The sequence below is a fragment of the Halichoerus grypus genome, chromosome 6 (genome assembly GCF_964656455.1).
Source record: "Halichoerus grypus chromosome 6, mHalGry1.hap1.1, whole genome shotgun sequence".
In the NCBI taxonomy this organism is placed as follows: domain Eukaryota; kingdom Metazoa; phylum Chordata; class Mammalia; order Carnivora; family Phocidae; genus Halichoerus; species Halichoerus grypus.
Window position 1 is genome coordinate 62,648,477 of NC_135717.1, and position 15,489 is coordinate 62,663,965.

The 15,489-nt window shown below is 39.9% G+C and overlaps 1 protein-coding gene and 1 pseudogene across 14 annotated transcripts in view; both read right to left on the bottom strand.

The window, feature by feature from the left end:
* The window catches only part of LOC118555525 (ankyrin repeat domain-containing protein 26-like), a 511,611-nt gene that overhangs the window by 450,168 nt on the left and 45,954 nt on the right, over positions 1-15,489 (bottom strand). The window lies entirely within an intron of this gene.
* Positions 7,732-15,489, bottom strand: part of LOC118542634 (ankyrin repeat domain-containing protein 26-like) — a 129,662-nt pseudogene continuing 121,904 nt past the window's right edge. Inside the window, exons 15-16 of the transcript XR_013448623.1 lie at positions 9,088-9,133; positions 7,732-7,977 (exon numbers count right to left, since the gene is read on the bottom strand). The product of XR_013448623.1 is annotated as an ankyrin repeat domain-containing protein 26-like (transcript). The remainder of the gene's footprint in view (positions 7,978-9,087; positions 9,134-15,489) is intronic.

A 15,489-nucleotide genomic window follows, 5' to 3' on the forward strand; every position in this document is an offset into this window, starting at 1 on the left:
CTGTATGTAAGCAATCTCTTCCCCCTAAGTGCCCTTAAGATGGTTTCCTTGGTTCTAAGATTTGCGAGTTTTACTATTACATGCCGGGGCATTGGCCTGTTTTCCTTGATCTAGGGACGGGTCCTCTCTGCCTCTAGAACACAAATATTTGTTTCATTCCCCAGATTAGGGAAGTTCTCAGCTAGATTTGCTCAAATATATCTTCTAGTCCTCTCTCGCCACCCCTTCACGGATCCCAGTAATTCTGACATTGGAACGTTTCATGGTGTCACTTATTTCTCTGATTCTATTTTCATGGATTCTGAGTTGTTCTTCCCTGGCCTCCTCTTTTTCCTTCTTGTCTATTAATTGGTCTTCTAGATCACGAATTCGTTCTTCTGCCTTGCTTACCCTAGCTGTTAGATTATCTAGATTAGATTGGATCTCATTGATAGCATTTTAAGTTCTGCCAGTTCAGCTTTCATTTGTGCCCTTGGAGACCCTACGTTGCCATTAATCAATTTCTCCATTCTAGCTACTGTCTTCACAATTGCTACCCTGAATTCCATCTCCTACATCTTGGTTATATCTGTATCCAATTATAAATCTGAGGCAGAAGTCACAGCCTCTTGAGTCTTTCTTATTTTGGGGGTTCCTTCTCCTAGTCATTCTGTTGAGGGGTGGTTGAGGGAATGTACAGACTCCAAATTATTGACCATGACCCAAGCAAGATGCACCTGTTTTATAGGAACCTTAGGGTTGCTGGCCTCTTGTTCTTCAGCCTGTCTTCTGGGGAAGGGGCCTGCCGTGCTGTTACTCAGGCAACCCTGTTTGGGCAGTTGCCCTGCCCCCTGTGGCGGGGGATGGGCTCAGTGAAAACCGGTTGTGGGGGCTTTTGTTCTCTGGCAGCTTTCCCTGGTGGGCTTCTGCGTCTCTTCTGAGAGCCAGTGCAGAAGAGATCATTTCCAACCCTCTGCCTCAGAGCAGAAAGATCGCAGTCTGTTCTTCCGTGAGCTCTCCAGGCCACACTATCTCCGCTTCTGTCCGTGCTGCTATGAATTACAGCGTCCTGGGTTGTGTGCCCCTTAGCAGCACTCACAGTCCTCGCCTCCTGGTCAGGGCACGTCTCTCCCCTTTGTGTTTCTAAAACCGACATCCGCCCCCAGTTCCCATGCACCCCACCGTTCCAGGTTTCAGTCCGGTGGCTGCCCTAAAGTCCTTTCCCTGCCACTACCAATGTGTGAGTCTGTGCCCCGTCCCCAGCGCGGGAGGTTATCACTCACTAGCGGTGTAGGATCCCGATGGCCAGGCACCCTCCTGCTGCCATTTATCCTCCGATATCTGCCTGCAGAATCATGGCTCCCCGCTTCATACCTCAAAATCAACTGCCTGTGATATTGTTTGTAGAGATCCAGATATATCTTCTTATATCTCAGGCTGATTTCCTGGGTGTTCAGAGTGGTCTGCTAGATATCCAGCCCAATTCAGGGACCGGTTAGAAAAGGGTCCCCTACTCCTCCTCCATCTTTTCCTCCTCTGAAGTACATCCTCAGTTAATGATAAAAAAAACAAAACATATTCTTCAAATAATGAAAAACTATATTATTCAAATAGATTTTTTAAAGACCCCAAGAAAACTTATTTTAAAAATGCAATAACCCCAATTTAAATTTCTATGGATAGGTAAGACAGCAGACTGGATACAGCAGAGGTGAAAATTAACTAGGAAAAGAGAAGATATAATTGAGAATATAAGGGAAGAGACCAAAAAACAACCATGGAAACATGAAAGAGAGGTTAAGAAATATGGAGGCTAGATAAGAAAGTGTAAATATGTTTAATCTGAGACACCAAATCACAGATTCAAAAGGCCAAATGAATTTTTATTATGTTCAGGTAGCCAGCATACAGTACATCATAAGTTCTTGTTGTAGTGTTCAACAATTCGTTAGTTGCATATAACACCCAGTGCTCATCCCAACACGTGCCCTCCTTAATACCCATCAGCCGGTTACCCCAACCCCCTACCCCTTCCCTTCTGTAACCCTCAGTTTGTTTCCCGGAGTCCAGCCTCTCTCACGGTTTGTTTCCCTCTCTGATTTCTTCCCATTCAGTTTTCCCTCCCTTCCCCTGTGGTCCTCCGCTCCATTCCTTATGTTCCACATAGGAACTTGACTTATTTCGCTAAGCATAATCCCCTCCAGTTCCATCCATGTCAATGCAAATGGTGAGTATTCATCCTTTCTGATGGCTGAGTAATATTCCATTGTATATATGTACCACATCTTCTCTATCCATTCATCTGTTGAAGGGCTGCTCAGTTCCTTCCACAGTTTGGCTATTGTGGACATTGCTGCTATGAGCTATGGGGTGCATGTGCCCCTTCTTTTTACTACATACATATCTTTGGGGTAAATACCTAGTAGTGTAATTGCTGGGTCCTAGGGTAGCTCTATTTTTAATGTCTTGAGGAACCTCCATAGTGTTTTCCAGAGTGGCTGTACAAGCTTGCATTCCCACCAACAGTGCAAGAAGGTTCCCTTTTCTCCACAACTTTGCCAACACTTGTTTCCTGTCTCGTTAATTTTGGCCATTCTAACTGGAGTAAGCTGGTATCTCAATGTGGTTTTGATTTGTGTTTCCCTGATGGCTAGTGATGTTGAACATTTTTTTATGTGTCTGTTAGCCATTTGTATGTCTTCTTCAGAGAAGTGTCTTTTCATATCTTCTGCCCATCTCTTGACTGGTTTGTTCTTTGGGTGTTGAGTTTGAGAAGTTCTTTATAGATCTTGGATATCAGCCCGTTATCTGAAATGTCATTTGCAAATATCTTCTCCCATTCTCTGGATTGCCTCTTAGTTTTGTTGACTGCTTCCTTTGATATGCAAAAGCTTTTTATCTTGATGAAGTCCCAAACGTTCATTTTTGCTTTTGTTTCTCCTGCCTTTAGAGACGTGACTTGAAAAAGTTCTTGTGGCCAATATCAGAGAGGTTATTGCCTATGTTCTCCTCTAGGATTTAATGGATTCCTGTCTCACATTGAGGTCTTTCATCCATTTTATCTTTGTGTATGGTATAAGAGGATGGTCTAGTTTCATTCTTCTGCATGTGGTTGTCGAGTTGTCCCAGCACCATTTATTGAAGAGACTGTCTTTTTTTTCCCATTCGATGTTCTTCCCTGCTTTGTCGAAGATTAGCTGACCATAGAGTTGAGAGTCCATTTCTGGAGTCTCTACTCTGTTCCATTGATCTATGTGTCTGTTTTTGTGCCAATACCATACTGTCTTGACTACAGCTTTGCAATATAGCTTGAAGTCAGGCATTGTGATACCTCCAGCTTTGGTTTTCTTTTTGAACATTCCCCTGGCAATTCAGGGTCTTTTCTGTTCCATAGCAATTTTAGGATTATTTGTTCCAGCTCTGTGAAAAATGTCAATGGTATTTAGAAAGGGATTGCATTGAAAGTTTAAATTGCTCTGGGCACCATAGACATTTTAACGATATTTATCCTTCCAATCCATGAGCATGGAATGTTTTTCCATCTCTTTGTGTCTTCCTCAATTTCTTTCATAAGTGTTCTGTAGTTTCTAGGGTACAGATCCTTTACCTGTTTGGTTAGGTTTATTCCTAGGTATATTATGGTTTTTGGAGCTCTTGTAAATGGAATTCTCATTATGAAACATTATTAATATTAAGATAAATAGCAAAACATCCAAATCTAGACCCATAATAGCGTAACTTCAGTAAACACACACAGAAAAAGAATTCTTTTCTCCCCCCCCAAGAGTAAAATCTTTAAAGCAACCAAAAATTGTGGGGAAAAGGAGCAGAGTGGGGAACAGATTATGTTCAAAGGAAAAACAGGCAGACAGCTAATTTCTAAAGGGTAATTATGAAAGACAGAGGGCAGTGGAATGACATTTTCTGTATGATCAAAGAAAATAATTACTCACCTAGGATTCTCTATGCTGTGAAAATGTATATCAAGAGTAAGAGGAAATAAAGACATTGTTATTTATTTTTTCAATATTTTATTTATTTGAAAGAGAGTGAGAGAGAAGGAGCGAGAGAGGGAGAACAAGTGGGGGGAGGGGCAGAGAGAGACGGAGAAGCCGACTCCACGCTGAGCACTGAGCCTGAAGTGGGTCTCAATCCCAGGACCCTGGGATCCTGACCTGAGCCAAAGGCAGACACTTAATTAACTGAGCCACCCAGGAGCCCAATAAAGCATTTTAAACTGAGATTCATTACCTGGCAGTTCTCACTCATGGAAATTTTAAAGAATGTACATAAACAAACAGAAGAAAAATAATCCCAAATAGAAATTCTGAGATGCAAGAGGAGAGGGAAAAAAAATAAATATGTAGTTCAATTTAAATGAACACTGACAGTATCATGTAAAAGTTATAAAAATGTCGAGTATTTTTTAAAGATACAAGAGAGAATTAAAACACAAAGCAACAATACACATAAGTTTGGAGCCATGTAAATTGAGTTAAAAGTATTCAAAACTCCTTGCATTATCATTATCCATGAACAGAGAGGAGAAAATCCTCACCAAGATATCATCATATGAAGAGTAACAATGTATGAAACAGGCAAATGAAATCCCAACTAAATTCAGTTTACCTAAGAAATGCAAGGTTGGTTTAACATGAGCATGTAATGTAATTCACCACATTGACAAATTTTTAAAAAATTATCGCAATATATGCAAAACAAACATCTATTATCTTTCAACATTCATGATAAAACTTAGAAAACTAGTAGTATAAGGGAACTTTGTTAATATAATTGTAACAGAAAGACCCTAGGTGACCCCATAATAAATTCCCTGTGGTGTTCTCACCTTTTATAATCCTTTTCCCCTAAGCGTTGCCAAGATCTGTGACTTGAATCTAGCCATTAGAAAATGGGAAATGTAACGGAATTTTGTAGATACAATTGTTAATTTTGAGTTAATCAGAAGATTATTCTATGTAAGCCTGATTTAAGCAGGTGAAACCCTGAAAAGAGGACTGAGCCCTCTCTGCAGTGAAATTCTCCTTGTTGGCCTCATGAAGTAAGCAGCCATGTTGGGGAAGCCTACATGGCCAAGAACAAGGAACAGCCTTGCTGTAGACTGAATATTTGTTCCCCCCACTCCCAAATTCATGTATTAAATCTTAATGTTCAATGTAATAGTATCTGGAGGTGGGGGCCTTAGGAAGTGATTAAGTCATGAAGGTGGAGCCCTCATGAATGGGATTAGGGCCCTTATAAATAAAGGATACCTGAGAGAGCTCCCTTGGCCCTGTGCCTTATGAGGAAACAGGAGGAAGACCAACATCCATGAACCAGGAAGCTGACCCTCACTGGACACTGAACCTGCCAGTGCCTTGATTTTGGACTTCCCATCCTCCAGAATTGTGAGAAACAATAAAATAAGACAGTTTAGCAAGATAAGTGAATCTAAGCTCAATATGCAAAATAATTTTATTTCTATAATCTAGCAACAAACAGGAAATGAAATTGATTTTTAAAAATAATATTTATAGTGGGGTCAAAAGTATTAAATAACTGGGAATAAATCTGAAAAATATCTGCAGGACCTTTATAGGAAATTTTTTAAACATTGAGAGTTAATCAATTAAAATACTGTTAGGAAAACTCAGTATTATGTCTTTTCCCTATAAACCATCTATAGATTCAATGCAATTCTAATCAGAATCATTGCTTTGTAAAGCTTGACAAGTTGATTATAAAAGACCTATGGAGCCTTTTCCCCCTTTCTTCTTTCTATTCCCAAATTTTCAGTTCAAAAGCATAGAAACAGAAACAGGGAACTGTGGTGGCCCAGAGTGAGGTGTTGGAGCCTGGATAGAATGGGGAAGGCATAAAAGTGGGAGAGCCACCCTGCACAGTGTTGGAACACCCCTGAAAGGTCAACAACATAGAATGTGGTATCACAGACTGAAGGGAAAGAACAGCCCAGCATGGGTTTTCAGAGCCTGTGGGGGCAGTAAATCATCTGCAGAAGACGTGGCCTGGCACAGGGTGTCTGAGAAAGGAGATATTTACATGTCTCAAAGTACTTCCCCTAAAATACTAATTAATTATAAATTATTAAGGCAGACGCTTAACCATCTGAGCCACCCAGGCACCCCTGATCTGAATTTTTTTTAAGTTGTTCTTTTTCTTGGTGTTTTTTTTTTTTTTTTTTTTTTTTGTAATTTGTCAGAGAGAGAGAAAACACAAGCAGGGGGAGCGGCAGGCAGAGGGAGAAGCAGGCTTCCCACGGAGCAGGGAGCCTGATGCAGGACTTGATCCCAGGACACCAGGATCATGACCTGAGCCAAAGGCAGTTGCTTAACCAACTGAGCCACCCAGGCGTCCCTGAATTTTATCATAAGGAGACATAAGAAAAACCCACATTGAAAGACATTCTACATTACTGGAATTAACTGTTTAAAAGATTAAAAGTCGTGAAAATTAAGGCAAGACTAAGCAACTATTCTAAACTGAAAGAACTCAGAGACACAACATCTGAATTAAATACATGGCTCTGAACAGGACCTTCCTTGCATATAGGATATTACAGACAAGTGACAAAACTTAAAAACATGAGGATTAAATAATAGAATGTACAGGGTCCCTGGGTGGCTCAGTTGGATAAGCGTCTGCCTTCGGCTCAGGTCATGATTCCGGGGTCCTGGGATCGAGCCCCATGTCGGGCTCTCTGCTCAGTGGGGAGCCTGCTTCTCCCTCTCCCTCTGCCTGCCGCTCTGCCTACTTGTGCTCTCACTGTCAAATAAAATCTTTAAAAGAAAATGATAGAATGTATAGTTGACATGGTTGGAATGGGTGCACTTATATGCAGATGCTTTCAATAAATACATGATAGTACTGTAAATGTATTTTGTCTTATGATTTCAATAACATTTTCTTTTCTCTAGCTTACTTTATTGGAAGAATATAATATGGAATACATATAACATACAAAACACAGCTTCATTGACTGTTCTAGTACCAGTAAGTTTTCTGGTCAACAGCAGATTATTAGTAAAGTCAAAAGTTGGAGAGTCAAAAGTTATTCACGTATTTCTGACTGCAAGGGGTCAGTGCCCCTAACCCCCACATTATTCAAGGGTTAATTGTATTAGAGCTAATTGTCTGATTGTCAGGGTTGTACAGTAGTCATGTGGAATGTACTGACTTGTAGGATATAAATGCTATGGGAATCAGGCATAATTTAACAATTTACTTGCAAATGGTGCTGGGGGAAAAAGTTCTTTTTTCTTTCTCTAATTTTTCTTTTCTCTAATTTTAAGACTGTTTTCAAAAAGTAAATCAAAAACAAACAGAAAAGGTGAAAAGCCTTAGGCAAATCTTATTTCACCATGAGGAAAGAGCTATGAATCAGTACTTGAAATTAAAATTATACATAGGTTTTATGGCACTATAAAAATTGTAATACATACAAACATTGACAATAGCCTTAGCAGCAATATATCAAAATGATGTCTGTGTAAATCTCTAGGTCCATACGTAGTAATAAAAACTGGAAAATACTAAAAGGCTATCAATTAACACCCCTGAAGTACTAATGACAATTTGGTTGGTTGGGTGCGGTTTAAAAAGCTGGTATTTGGGCCGCTTGGAGCATGTAAAACCCAATAGTGCTGGTCTCCACGTATAAAACCTGCTTAAAAGTTAATTAGGTGCCAAGAAACATACCTTAAAATATCATATAAACTTTCATTACACACATGGTCCAGAACTATTTTCCTTTATTCAAGATTTTCACACGATACGTTTAGTAGGACACAATTAAAATGTTATACAAACATCCAGTAAATAATTTTTTACTATTTGTCTTTCAGATCATATATTTTTTCTTCAAAATCCGTAAATATGCTTTTGACGATTTCACTAGTAGATCGTCATTTGCATGTGATTCATAAGTAGGTTCTAAAGAGGAGGTCATACACCAGGAGTCTGATTCAAATTCAGCAGCATCTGAAAAGAAAAAGAATTACATTCTTTATCTAAAATACTTTGTAGCTAACTACAAGTTAGTAAAAAACAAAGTTGAAGCCTCATGAGTGTTAAGAAGAATGAAAAATATCTACATAGAACTACAATATAAAATACAAGATTACTTTTAAATATATTTTGCTCATGGTTGCCCACCAAGTTAATTGCTATAGTGGATAAATATCAGAGCTTCTAGTTTTCTCATTACAAGATGAAACTACAAGATGATGACAGAGCCCACCCCTGAACAATCATATACTAGAAACTGAAAAATCAAACAGGCAATTTTAGAGTTGAATATACCATGACAGGTATAAAACAAGACACTATAAGAACACACAAAAGGGACATCCTAGTTTTCTGTCAATACTGTCTGCTTTTTGGTGGAGGTGATATGTAAGTTGATACCTGAAGTACAAAGAAAAAGTGTGCCAGGTGGAGGGAAGACGCATATACAAAGAACATATACAAAGAGTGAGGAAGAACACTTGTGGAATTGCAAGTAGTCTACACTGAAGAGGTGCTAGAGCAAAGCAACAGAGTAGGGTAAGTAGCGACAGAGAAGGCTGAATAATCTGGCAAGAACCAAATTGACTTGGGTGTTTTTATTCCATATAAGGAACTTGGAATTTTACTCAATGGCAAAAGGTAAGCCAATGACAAAATCAATGACTGGAGATTTAAATATCACCTGTCAAGTGACAGCTATATGGACTCTAATTGCTTAACTATTACTAAGACAAGTCTGGTTTTTTTGGTCTTATACCACTAGCAGAAACAAGAATTTGAGAAAGCCCACATATTCACGTTGACGGTTCCATAGGAATGGCAGAAGTAAAGGAAGATTATAGCCAGAAATAATAACAGCTACATTGACATTTGGAGATTTTTTAAAAAGTCTGAACGAACACGATGACTAAATGAGGAATAAGTATGTTCATTATGTTTATGTTTTACATTTTTTATTAGATATATATTTAAAAAATTTAATGTAGTACCTAGTATCCAAACAATGGACAGGGATGCCATTTACTATTCATAGTTTATTTCAGAAATCAATGACCATCTTAATTCATAAATTTGGCAACATACCTGCTTCTAGTTCTCTAGTTATATTCCTTTCCATCTCCTGCTGCATCTGAAAGAAGTCAAATATTCTTTATAATGTTCAAGTTAAACAAGAGACATTATTGTAGGAATTATATATAGCTTATGAAATGTGGTCTTTAAAGAACACTTTTAGAGACTAAAACTAAGTTAGGGATTGCTTAAATAGAAAGATAATCACATAAATAAAATAAATCCCTACTTATTTTAATCTTAGGTAACTGAGAAGAAACATATGAAATGCTATTTAGATGAATCTGATAAAAAGTACAATTAATATTGGTCTATAGAATATACATACTTTCTGGAAGACGAGGAAGATGGTGGAGGAGTAGAGGACCATAGTTTTGTCCGGTCCCTGGAATTCACCTGGATAGCGTTCAAATCATTCTGAAGACCTGTGAACTCAACCTGAGATCTAAGAAAAGAACTGTTGCAATTCTACACATAGAAAAGTGACCACTTTCTGCAAGGTAGGAGGTGTGGAGAAGCGAATCCGCGGTGATCCATGGGAAGATAAACCGTGGGGGGGAGGGAGCCTCCATAAGCCGGTTATCAGAATGTGATAAAGCAGTGGTGCGCAAATCAGAACTTTTAGAACTCTGCTCCGGTGAGGGACATCCCTGCTTGAAAGGCGCTCAGGTGGAGAAAGCAGGGTGGAATGCTAGGTGGGACAGCCTTATCTCAGGATCCCCAGGGTCACAGAAAGAATGGGGGTGCCTGAGTATTGGAGAGTTCCCAGGCATTTGAGCAGTGAAGCCAGCTGCAATCAGAGAGCTGAGGAGGGGGCTTTCAGCTCAGTGTTGCCATAAACCACAAACCGCAGCTAGTTGGGCGACTGCTCTCAGAGCAGGGGCCGTACAAGCAGCAGAACCAGGGCAAGACCTCCCTCCCTCCCCCAGGAGGAGTGGCATGAATGCATGCCACAGGAGACTGCAAAGTTTGGAAACTCCAAAGGGGGTTGCATGGCTGAGATAAAAATGTTCAGTCACAGGCTGGGTATACACAGAATGCAGACAGAAACCAGGGAGACAAGAGTGATTGACAGCTTCTCCATGAGGGCACACTGAAGAGTAGAGGGTGCCAGCTTTCAGCTCCAGGGCTGGACACTGGGAGGCTGACATTTTCAATCTCATCCTATAAAGTGGTGCAGAAAGCCTTCAGGGAACAAAAGCCACATAGAGCAGTCCCGAGGCCCTGACTTAGCCTGGCACCCTGGCAAGGGCAGTGCAATACTGCTGGAGCAAAGACCCCTGAGAATCAGCACCACAGGTCTGTCCTCCAGAAAATCAGCAAGGACATCCGGCTAAGACCAAGTTTACTGATCACATAGAACTGCAAAACTCCAGCACTAGAGGAAAATACTATATAGAATTCATGGCTTTTTCTCATGATTCCTACATCTCTCAATTGTAATTTTTTTTTGCCTTTTCAACCAATTTCTTATTTTATCAACTCGTTTTTTAAAACTATTTCAATGTTCATTTTTATAATTACATTCTATACTTTCCTTGTATTTAATTTTATTTTTGCATATATAGAAGTTTTTCTTTCTTCACAATTTTGGGATGTAGTTTCTTCTAACAAACAGACCAAAATACACCCAGAATCTACTGTATTGCTCTGTTCTCATCACCTGTCTGATTAAATTCTCTTTCGTCTTTAATTCTTATTTATTTACTTTTTTTGGTTTCAGGTCTCCTCTGATTTGTTAAGAGTAGATTTCTCTGGGGTCGTTGTTGCTATTTTAGTAGTTTGTTCTCTCATTCATCTATTCTTCCCTAGACAGAATGACTAGATGGAAAAACTCACCTCAAATAAGAGAACAAGAGGCAGTACTGACTGACAGGGACCTAATCAGTGTGGATAAAAGTAGGATGTTGGAATTAGAGCTTGGAATAACAATTATAAAGATGCTAGCTGGGCTTGAAAAAGCACAGAAGACACTACAGAATGCCTTTCTGGAGAAATAAAAGAACTAAAATCTTAACAAATCGAAATCAAAAGGCTATTAATGAGATGCAATAAAAAAATGGAGGCTCTACCTCTGGAAAACAGTATGGAGGTTCCTCAAGAAGTTAAAAATACAGCTACCCGATGACCCAGTAATTGTACTACAAGGTCTTTACCCCAAAGATGCAAATGTAGTGATCAGAAGGGGCACCTGGACACCAATTTTTATAGCAGCAATATCCACAATAGCCAAACTGTGGAAACAGCCCAAATGTCCATCAACAGATGAATGGATAAAGAAGATGTGGTACATATAAATACAATGGAGTATTACTATGCCATCAAAAGGATGAAATCTAACAATTTACATTGCCGTGGATGGAAATGGAGGGTATTATGCTGAGAGAAAAGTCAATCAGAGAAAGACAATTATCATATGGTTTCATACATATGTGAAATATAAGAAAAAGTGCAGAGAATCATAGGGGAAGGGAGAGAAAATTAAATGGGAAGAAACCAGAGAGGGAAACAAACCATGAGAGACTTTTAACTACAGGAAACAAACTGAGGTTTGCTGGAGGGGAGGTGGGTGTGGGGATGGGATAAGTGGGTGATGGGCATGAAGGAGGGCACATGATGTGTAGAGCTTTGGGTGTTATATACAACTGATGATTAACTGAACACTACATCTGAAACTAATGATATATCATATGTCAGCTAACTGAAGAGAAATTTTAGGGGTGCCTGGGTGGCTCAGTTGGTTAAGCGGCTGCGTTCGGCTCAGGTCATAATCCCATTGTCTTGGGATGGAACCAATGTTGGGCTCCTTGCTCAGCGGGGAGTCTGCTTCTCCCTCTCTGTGCTCTCTCTCTCACTCTCTCTGTGTCTGTGTCAAATAAATAAAATCTTTAAAATAAAATGAATTTTTAAAAAAAGTTATCACATACATATGGGTAATGGTGAAATAAAACATTATTTTTTTTAAAGATATTATTTATTTATTTGACAGAGAGAGACTAATGAGAGAGGCAACACAAGCAGGGGGAGGGGAGAGGGAGAAGCAGGCTCCCCGCAGAGCAGTGAGCCCGATGAGGGGCTCGATCCCAGGACCCTGGAATCATGACCTGAGCCAAAGGCAGACGCTTAACGACTGAGGCACCCAGGCGCCCCAATAAAACATTATTTACTTATCTTTTCCAGACTTACTGAGCTATACTTAATAAAAAATATGTATTTAAAATAAAAAAAAAATTGGAGGCTCTGCTAGGATAAACGAGGCAGAAAGGAGAAGTAGTGATACAGAAGACAAAATAAAATGATGGAGTATAGGGGCACCTGGGTGGCTCAGTCGTTAAGCGTCTGACTTTGGCTCAGGTCATGATCCCATGGTCTTGGGATCGAGCCCCGCATCGGGCTCTGTGTTCAGCGGAAAGCCTGCTTCTTCCTCACTCACACCCCCTGCTTGTGTCCCTCTCTTGCTGTGTCTCTCTCTGTCAAATAAATAAATAAAATCTTTAAAAAAAATAAAAAAAAATTTTAAAATGATGGAGAATAAAGGAGCTGAGAAAAAAGAGAGCTAAACAACGACCGGATCATGAGGCGAGAATTCAAGAGACAAGTGATACCATAAAGCGAAAAAATAGTAGAATAATTGGTATCCCAGAAGAAGAGGAAGGGGGGGTGGCAAAAGCTATATTTGAGAAATTATAGCAGACAAACTCCCTAATCTGGGGAAGAAAACAGGCATTCAAATCCAGGAGGCACAGAAAACCCAACCCCCTTCAACATCAATAAAAACATGTCCACACCTCAGTATGTAGTAGTGAAGCTTGCAAATTTCAGAGACAAAGAGAAAATCCTGAAAGCAGCTCAGCACAAGAGGTCCTTAACTGACAAGGGTAGAAACATTAGACTGGCAGCAGACCTAACCACAGAGACCTGGCAGGCCAGAAAGGACTGGCATGATATATTCAGGATGCTAAACGAGAAAAATATGCAGCCAAGAATACTTTATTTATCCAGCAAGGCTGTCATTCAAAATTGGAGGAGAGATAAAGAGTTTCCAGGACAAACAGAAACTAAAACATTTATGATCAGTAAAAGAGCCCTGCAAGAAATATTAAAGGGGATCCTTTACGCAAGGAGAGAGCCCCAAAGTAACACAGACCAGAGAGGAACAGAGACAATATACAGAAACAGTGGCGTTACAGATAATACAATGGCACTAAATTCATATCTTTCAATAGTTACTCTGAATGTAAACGGGCCAAATGCCCCAATCAAAAGACGCAAGGTATCAGATTGGATAAAAAAGCAAGACCCATCGATATGCTGTCCGCAAGAGACTCATTTTAGACCCAAGGACACCTCCAGATTGAAAGTGAGGGAGTGGAAAACCATTTATCATGCTAATGGACATCAAAAGAAAGCTGGGGTAGCAATCCTTATATCAGAGAAATTAGATTTTAAACCAAAGACTGTAATAAGAGATGAGGAAGGACACTATCATAATGAATTAAAGGGGTCTATCCAACAAGAAGACCTAACAATTGTAAATATTTGTGCCCCTAACATGGGAGCAGCCAATGACATAAACCAATTAATAACAAAATTAAGGAAACACATTGATGATGATACAATAATAACAGTGAATGACACACTGGACTGTGGGAAACAGAATGCCACAACAACCACTGGTGCATGTTCGTTCAGACTCCGAGATCTCTGAGAAAACTCGAGATTGCAGGGTTAAAAATAAGCCAAAAGGATCAGAGTGAAATGCCCTTGGGATGTGTGTGGTCTGTTCTAAAGTACGGAGCAGAAGATGTTTTGTAGATAGGAAGCCACCTGTAAACAGCACACTGTGCACTCCCCTCTTTGTTCCCTGGAACTGTAAATAGCACACTGTGCACTCCCCTCTTTGTTCCCTTGTCCTGTAAATAGCACACTGCGCACTCCCCTCTTTGGTCCCTTGTCCTGCTTTAAAGATTCTTATACACGTGGGACATATCATATGTACATGGAAGAATATGCCTTACGAAGCCCCTGCTGTAAATCATTATAGATCTATATCGCTGTAGAAGGTATATAAGATTATGGAAAATAAACCTCGGGACCTCAGGCTGATTGCTCAGGATCCCCTGTGCCTCCCTCTACTGTCATCTCTTTTCCTCAGTTCCTTCACCGCCCCAGGTCCACGACTCTCCAAGGTCGACACTGGACCAGATGGACTTCACAGATATATTCAGAGCATTCCAGCCTAAAGCCACAGAATACACGTTCCTCTCGAGCGCACATGGAACTTTCTCCAGAAGAGATCACATACTGGGTCACAAATCAGGTCTCAACTGGTACCAACAGTATGGGATCATTCCCTGCATAGTTTCAGACCACAACGCCTTGAAACTTGAACTCAATCACAAGAGGAAATTTGGAAAGAACTCAAATACATGGAAGTTAAAGAGCATCCTATTAAAGAATGAATGGGGCAACCAGGAAATTAAAGAAGAACTAAAAGAATTCATGGAAACAAAGGAAAATGAAAACACAACTGTTCAAAACCTTTGGGATGCAGCAAAGGCAGTCCGAGGAGGGAAGTATAGAGCAACAACAGCCTTTCTCAAGAAGCAAGAAAGGTCCTAAATACACAACCTAACCTTACACCTAAAGGAGCTGGAGAAAGAACAGCAAATTAAGCTGAAACCCAGCAGGAGAAGAGAATTAATACTGATCAGAGCAGAAATCAATGAAATAGAAACCAAAAGAACAGTAGAACACAGCAACAAAACTAGGAGCTGGTTCTTTGAAAGAATTAATAGGATCGATAAACCCCTGGCCAGACTTAGCCAAAAGAAAAGAGAAAGGATCCAAATAAATAAAATCATGAATGAAAGAGGAGCGATCACAACCAACACCAAGGAAATACAAACAAATTTAGGAACATATTAGGAACGACTATATGCCAACCAACTAGGCAATCTGGAAGAAATGGATGCATTCCTAGAGACGTAGGAACTACCAAAACTGAAACAGGAAGAAACAGAAAACCTGAACAGACCCACAACCAGCAAGGAAATTGAAGCAGTAATCAAAAATCTCGCAACAAACAAAACTCCAGGGCCGGATGGCTTCCCTGGGGAATTCTAACAAACACTTAAAGAGGAATTAATGCCTATCCTTCTGAAGCTGTTTCAAAAAATAGAAATGGAAGGAAAACTTCCAAACTCTTTCTATGAGGCCAGCATTGCCTTGATCCCCAAACAAGACAAAGACCCCACCAAAAAGGAGAATTATAGACCAATATCCCTGATGAACACAGATGCAAAAATTCTCATCAAGATACTCGCCAATAGGAGCCAACAGTACATTAAGAGGATTATTCACCACAACCAAGTGGGACTTATTCCTGGGCTGCAAAGGTGGTTCAACATCCAC